Source organism: Bactrocera dorsalis, chromosome 2 (assembly GCF_023373825.1).
Source record: "Bactrocera dorsalis isolate Fly_Bdor chromosome 2, ASM2337382v1, whole genome shotgun sequence".
Lineage (NCBI taxonomy): Eukaryota > Metazoa > Arthropoda > Insecta > Diptera > Tephritidae > Bactrocera > Bactrocera dorsalis.
Window position 1 is genome coordinate 52,301,863 of NC_064304.1, and position 8,449 is coordinate 52,310,311.

The window sequence follows — 8,449 nt, forward strand, 5'->3', positions numbered from 1 at the left end:
GTTCAGGATGGCGATAAAAGTTGAAATCCGCTTGACTTGCTGTCTGTCCGTCCGTGCAACCTGTAACTTGATTAAAACTTAAGATATCTCGACAAAACTTGGTATAAGGGTTCCTTAGTACAAAACAAAGTTCGAGTTCGTAGATGGGCGTAATCGGAAAACTGCCAAGCCCACAAATCGCCATGGACCGAAAACTCATAATGTGCCATAAATAAGATCTAAATTAAGATATAAAACTGTAATTTCAAAAAGTGGGCGTGGCCCCGCCCTCTAACAAGTTTAATGTACATATTTATGTACCTCCTAAGCCACGTAAGCTACAACAACCAAATTTGTAAAGTTCAAATCTTATAAGAACTTCTACCGACAGTCTGAAACTGGAAATCGGAGGATAACCTCCCTCACTCCCCATACAACAGTACTGTTAAAAAGTACTAATCGCTGTATAAATAACTAAATAGGCCAGAGTATCTTTGTGACCAAAATAGATAAATTTGAGCGAAAAGTTGGCCTGGCCCCTATATAACTAATATCAGGATTACATTATTCCATCACTTTTCTGGTTTCTCGGCGAAGAACTGTGTCAAGTAAATTACACAGGCTTCTGTTGAAGTCAACTTTACTCCATTTAGGGAGTTCTGCATTGACCGAAACAAATGGTAGTTCGATGGTGCAAAGTCAGAGCTATACGGTGGATGCATCATAACTTCCCAGCCAAGCTCTCCTAGTTTTTGTCAAAGTCAGATGTGTGTGGTCTGATGAAAGACGAAGCCCTTTCTATTGATCACTTATGGCCGTTGTTTTCGATTGCTTGCTTCAATCTGATCAGTTTTTGACAGTAAAATGTACAATTTGTCGATCGACCAGGCTGGAGCAGCTCATATTGGATGATTCCTTTCCAATGCCACCAAACACTTAGTATAATCTTGGAGGCTTTGCGACCATTTTTTGAGGTTCACCACATTTTGACCATGATCTTTTTCGCACATTATTGTCGTATTTGATCCAGTTTTCGTTTCCTATTACGATTCACTTCAGAAATGGTTCGATTTCATTTCGTTTCAGTAAAGAATCGCAGATGTTAATTCGGTCCATTAAATCTTTCACTGGCACTTGGTACCCAAACATCGATCTTCTTTTTGTACCCAGCTTTTTTAAATGGCTCAAAACTGTTTGATGATGAATGTAAGTTCCTTAGCGATGTCATGCCTGCTTATGTGACAATCCTGGTCAATCTTTTCCACAATTTCATCGACTTTTTCAACGATAGGTTGACCAGAGCGATGTACGAGTACATCTTTAGCATCGAAATTTCGATAACGGAAGCGAGCGAACCATGGCTGTGCTACACGAACTGATACAGCATAAAACTGAAACTTCAAATTTCATTGGTGGCTTGCATGGTATTCTTCCCTTTTTTATACAAAAATTTCAAAATATAGCGAAATTCTTCATTATTTTCACTCATTTTAAAACAGCTGTAACTTTTTTTCAACTTCATATTTTTTTTTGGTTAAATGAAGCTTGAAATCTCTCCTTTCCAACACAATGTAATCGGTAACACTGGAGATATATGACTGCAGCAACTTCTATTGACAATATACAAAAAGACTTATCTTGGCCGATATTTTCGATAAAAAGTCAACTTTAAGTAATGAAGAACCAAGTGGAATTTAAAATTGTGCTATAAGTATGTCGTCGATGTCGTCCATATCATTATGCAAAGTTATGCGTAAAACATGCTCTGTTATTTTTATTGACATAACTCAAATATTGGCCGATATATCCAGCATACAGTCACCTAGATGTTCGAAAATCTTTATATTGGGTATATGGAGGCTCAGGGAAGTATTGACTTAATTTAAGCCATTTTTAACATACAGACATACATACCATTGTCAGAGGAGTACGATCCCTGAATTTCAATTATTGACCGAAATAGGCACTGGCATCCAAATATTGGAATCAAGGGGCTTGAACAGTTTTTGTTGGACTTGAACCATTTTTGATCACAAGGTGACATCCACTAAAGTCATTATTCGTGCAAAGTTTAATCTCGTTATATTAATTGCTTCTTGATTTGGGTAATAAAAGAATCAAGTGGAATTAAAAAAAAAAAATTGTCACATTTCGCTCTTTTTCACAACGTGATATATGTAGATGTATGAAAAAAAAATTTTTGTAATCGGTCAGTCGGGTATCGAGTTATGGGATTTCACCAAAAAGAAGGCAGTGCCACGCCTATCATCCAATAAATCCTTATCATACCATATCGGTGGAGAATATATGTGTTTCTTGGGCATTTCGATATTTATTTATCGCGCTTTTAGTAGTTTTAAACAGTACCGTTATATGGGGAGTGAACGGGATTTTCATCCGATTTCATCCATTTTCGGACTATAGGTAGGAGTTCTTGTATAAAGTATTCGTGCTAAGCGAATTTGGTTGTTGTAGCTGAAGCGTTTCAGGAGATATGCACATTAAACTTATTAGAGGGCAGGGCCACGCCCACTTTTCTAAATTTTACCATATAGATGCTTTCTATATGTTGCAACGACTTCTAATTGACACATCATTTCCGTCACTCCGATTTTAAGAAAAATTTTAAATTATGCAGTTATATGCAAGACCATAAAGGAAAGATATGAATCCCAGGTTGCAACTAAGTGAAAAGGATATTAACATAGGATATACATATACATATATTAAAGGAAAAGAGAATACATTGGCCGATTGTCTTAGTCGATTAAATGCAGACGCTGGGGAATCTGAAAATATAGAAATCATTGGTACAGGACAAAATGAAGTAGACAATATGAGTACAGGTGCAATTATACATTCTCAACAAGAGGAAAATAATGGCCACTTTGTTATTTAAAACACAGTCGTCTATCATGTTCATACACAAATACTTTTAACTGAAAGTAAAATCAGAGAAATCAAAATAATAAAGATGCACATATCATGCAAATGAAAAATTTAGATATATTCAAAAATAACACAAACAAGAAGCAGGGCATTGTGAGATTAATATAAATTATCAAGGACTAAAAAATTTAAGTTACTGACATGGGTGGTCACTGTGAAAAGTAATAAGCGCGTTTGCCGGCTTGTGGCACTAACCAGGAGTAAAGACGATTACCACTACTAAGCAGTCGTTTCTTTGATGGACAAGTTACCAGTGTTCAATACATTCCTAAGAAGTATAAAATGATTGCTGTATTGTGTACTTTGCAGCATGACAATAACATTAAAACCGTCCCAAGAAGTTGCCGGAAATAATTGATGTTTATAATTGTACAAAAGCTGGAGTAGACACAATTCATCAATTAGTAGAAACATACATATGCAAGAGACAAATTAATCGTTGTCCCGTAGCTATTTTATGAATATTGTGGACGTCTCAGCGCTAAATCTCTAAGTTTTATGGACAGAAGTCCACCACGCGTCAAAAACATATAAGCGTAGGCTTTTTCTCGAAAATCTTGGTCTAGACCTTGTTCAGAGTTAAATAACACGTAGAAAACGCTTACAAAAAATCAATTGTCAGCTGACATTATCCGAAATATACGGACAGAAGCAGAACTGCCATGCATTTTTGCGGGTGTTGTCCCAAAAAAGAGAAAAGCAGTCGTAAAACCTGTGTGCCTTCATCATCGTACAACGGTAGCAGTTTCTAACACACATTACAGCAAATACATAGGCTGCTATATATATTTCTGGACTAGGCAACACTAAGTGTTGCCAGGTGCAATCTGACATTTCCATTGGAAAGTTTGACATTTTTTAGCATAACATCACTCAGAACGTTTTGTCATTTAATCGTGAATTGTTTTATTTACAGGGAATTAAAAAATTCATCTCGGCAAAAAATGGAATTAACTCGTGAACATTTTCGTGCGATCATTTTTCACAACTTTCGACGTGGATTATCACTACAGGAGTGCATCGATGAACTAAAATCTTTGTATGGCTATGAAGCACCATCCTATAGCACTGTGAAAAACTGGTACAATGAATTCAATCGTGGCCGACGCTCGCTCAAAGACGAATTCCGTGAAGGTCGTCCAAAAATAGCCATTGTGCCAGAAAACATCGATGCCGTACGTGCACTGATAATGCAAGACCGTCATGTAACATACCGTCAGATAGAGGCATGCCTATGCATTTCTCCCACCAGCATACATTCGATATTGCATGAACACCTGACCGTAAAAAAGGTTTGTTCTCGTTGGATCCCGCACAATTTGACAATCACTCAAAAAAATGCTCGTCTGGATTGGTGTAAAGAAATGCTGAAAAAATACGATCGCGGTGCTTCAAAAGACGTTTATAAGATCGTCACAGGTGACGAATCATGGATCTATGCGTATGAGCCCGAAACAAAACAGCAATCGACCGTGTGGATCTTCCAAGACGAGCCAAATCCCACGAAAAAAAACCATTTTCGTTGATAAATATACAAATTTTCATTATTAGGCCAGAAATATATATAGCAGCCCTCGTATACAGGAAGTTATCATCATTTATAATCAAAAAATCTAAGAAATGTTAACAAAATAAAAGTATCAATAAAACTATGAAATGTTAAAATTAAACTCAATTTATAGTCAGTAAAATTAAGAAATACTAGAAAAAAACTAAAATCATAAGGTTTTTTAGGATACACTTACAAAACACTGACTAGGTCAGTCGGCGACCTTAAAATCACGTGTGACACTTTTTAAGATTTATGATCCTTTGTGCATTGGCAACTGTGAATATCGCTTTTGATGGAATGCTGAGCTGAACGAGTTATACAACGTAGTCCAGTCATTTAAGCTTAAGTTAGGTAAGAATCTCGGAATTCGATATACCCATTTATATGTCTGTAAATACTTGTATATTGACACCCTGAAGTTGTCTTAAAACCTACATATGGTAGGGTATACCGAGGTGAACTTACTATAATGACTGGACTAACGACATTGACATAGTTAAGTGAATTTAGAGACAGCTGTGATGCTGGCTAGATCATGTAGTCCGAATGGTTGAAAACAGTCCAGGTCTGAAAGTATTCGACACAGTACTTGCCGGAGGAAACAAAGGAAGAGGAAGACCAATTCGTTGGAAAGACCAGGAGGAGAAGGACCTGGCTACGCTTGGAATATCCAATTCGCGCCACGTAGCGAAAAGAAGAAACGACTGGCGCGCTGTTAACTATAATCGCGTAAGCGGTGTCTACGTTAATTAAGAAGAATCTCGGGTTGTAAAACAGTTATCTGTCGTTATATTCCGTCCTTCATACCCACTTACTAGATCCAATACTACCCATTGGTCTTGGTTTCTCTCTGTTAGCGTATCTGCAAAATCTTTTCCCAAATATATTTGAAAATTTTGACAAAATTCCGCAGCTATCCATGCCTTTTTCCTGCATTTACTTGATTTACTTGTTATGTAAATAAAGAATGGCCATCTGCCTTTGAAAGGAATAAAACTTTCATTGGCTGTTACATTTTCATACGGAACAAAGAGTAGCGGCAAGTTAGCGGCCCATTTTTCATCACTCTCCGGGCTCTGCGATTGTCTCTGTTATCGAACCTCAGGCATATGTTAGTGACATTACAGCGCGAAATATTGGTCGACCATGAACTTCATCCCAAAGACTGTGGAGACTTTCTCCTTGCGACCGATATACGCAAGTTTAGTTGTATGTATGTATCTATGTAGATTCTAAATTATATGTATATACTTTAACAAGTACATATAAATGTACCATTTGAAGTACGTTCTAATTGGTTTATTATTCTCTCCAATTTTTTTAGCGCCCTGAATGTTGGTGAACTCTGAAATAACTTTTTTTATTTGAAAAAAAAATAAAAAAACACAATCAAACTATTCGTTTGTGTTTGATATTCGGTGAACTGCATAAACTGTATCCCCGGGGTGTCGTCGTATTATATTTTCTGTTCTGGCTCTAGTGTTATTGGTTGCAGTCGGCTCTGTTGACCACTAAACGTCATTGTCCTTTGAAAGGCACATGGTTACTTACATCAGCCTCAGCAAATATTTTCAATTCTTCTAATACATTCCCATCGTCCTCAACATCACTACACTCATAAATGTCCACGTCTTCCATTATTGTTTGCTGTTTTTGGCTTTCTGCCATACGACAACTCTGCTAAATCAGATAATAGTCCGAGCTTGGTTTCGTTGCATTTTAAAAAATATATGTACAATGTCTGTCGTTTTACAAAATTAATTGGCGAAAATGCCGCAAAACTTCCATTTGACACTTTAAACAGCTGATACGTTAGTTTTTATTGTGCCAACTTTTTACAAAATGATAAAAAATATTTTGGTCTTTTTCGAAGCAATTTCTCTAAATGCAGGAATTTCATAAAAGGAAATCTGAAATTTTTGTGTCTTTTATGAAGTATAAGCAAAAATAACATAAAAGGTCACGAGATGACTTTAAGGTAATAGAAGAGTTAATGAGTGACTTATAGAATTTGGTCTTTGTTCTTTGAGAGAGGACTTTACAAGATAAACATAATTATCGACGACTATCGAAGTTATGACTGTCAACAGTGATGTGAGAGCCAAGTCGCTAGTGCGACGACTATTTGTTTGATGACATTTCATCTCCCCTCCCTCCTCGTTCACTACCAGACACATTTGCTTCGCTTATCCAGTCTGGAGAAAGCCGAACTAACGGCACGGTTGCTGAGGCTAATGATATCAATATTAATGGCGTACGCCATCAGCTGTACACTCTTATAGAAGGTGGTACTTCTCTATTTAGTTCTGCAGCTCGAATTATTTTCTTCAGATTGAAGAAATCGCACGGTAGAGAGTCGCCATGTCAGTTTACACAGCCGTATTAGTTTTGAGGGGATACTTAATTCAGACATAGCGGTATAAAGGCAGCTCCTTTTAGTGCTGTTAAAAGCAGCTTTGAAATAGACGAAGAGGAGGTGATTGACGATTCTTTTTCCACAGGTCTTTTCCAAGATTTCGTGCATGGTGAATATCTGGCCAGTTGTTGATGTTCCAGACCTAAAGCCACACTGATAAGGTCCCATCAGTTGGTTGACTATGGGTTTTCATCTTTCACACACTGCGGTCAATAGAACTATATATCCGATGTTGAGGAGGCTTATTCCACGGTAGTCGGCGCAGATTGTGGGGTTTCTCTTTTTGTGGATTGGATAGAGCATACTTAAATTCCAATTGTCAGGCATGCTTTCATTCGATCATATCTTAGTGTTATGCTCTCACTGCCATTCAGTATGCTGGAGAAGTGTTCCTCCATAACGTGAGTATGCTTTGGGTAACAGCAGTTCTACAAAAGTATGCTCCGGTATTGAAACCTTTTGCTAGTCGCCGAATCTTTTCGTAGAATTTTCGAACAATACCCCTGTCGGCCAGCTTGTCAATCTCCTCGTACTCACGCATTTCGGCATCTCTCTCTCTTGACTGCAAATACGTCTCTTTAACTTTCTGTATCTATCCTACCGCTCCAAAAATAATAATACCGCTCGACGTTTAAACGCGTTTTTCTCAAAACACACTTTTTTAAACTGGAGGACATAATTTCGGTCGAACTACTCAACCGATTTGCTTAATTTTTTTTTAATGTTCACATGTTATAATTTACTGGCAGTGTTATGCCAAAATTTATGTAAAATAAACATATCCGCCAGTGAAAAAACGCATCTAATTCACGCAGCCATTTCTCCGACAAATGTCATCAAAAAATTCCGAAAAAAATTGTTTACACACCCCATGAAATACCTCATGAAATGTGAAAAAAGTTCTATTATAGAATAAAAATTTCTATAAAAAAAATGTAAAAAACAGGCCAGATTACGCTACTGACCCCTTAAAACAGTAAAAGAAAAGCAAATCCAAAAGATTAACACTAGAAAATCACCAACACACCGACAGAGAGGAATATGAAGATGTTATTACAAATCACTAAAGTTACTGTATCTCTTGAACACAATATCAACAAATCACAGACAATGAGGAAAACCATTTTTTAACATTTACAACAACTAAATAAGTTAAATCGAAATTAATAACTATTAGCCCACTCAGACACCGAAGAGGACCAATTAATATCATTGGATCGGGTGTAAAATCTTCAAATAATAAATAAAAACAACCATGTGGCTAAATGAGTTAAGCTTCCCGCCATCATACACCACTATACCACACAACACACCACTCACAAAGCAACACTGGCACACTCACCACACTTGGAGACAACACACATCAACTGGAAGCAGCAGTATACACCCAACACACACCAATACATGCTTTACACCAACCCACCAGCCCAACGAGCAAAAACCCTCGTCCTGGAAGCGGACGAACCTTTTCGATCACGACTTGCGAGTAATCAATATCAGCGGGCGTTTTACGTCTCTTTTCGGCGCGCAGCAGCTCAATAAATTTTTATTTT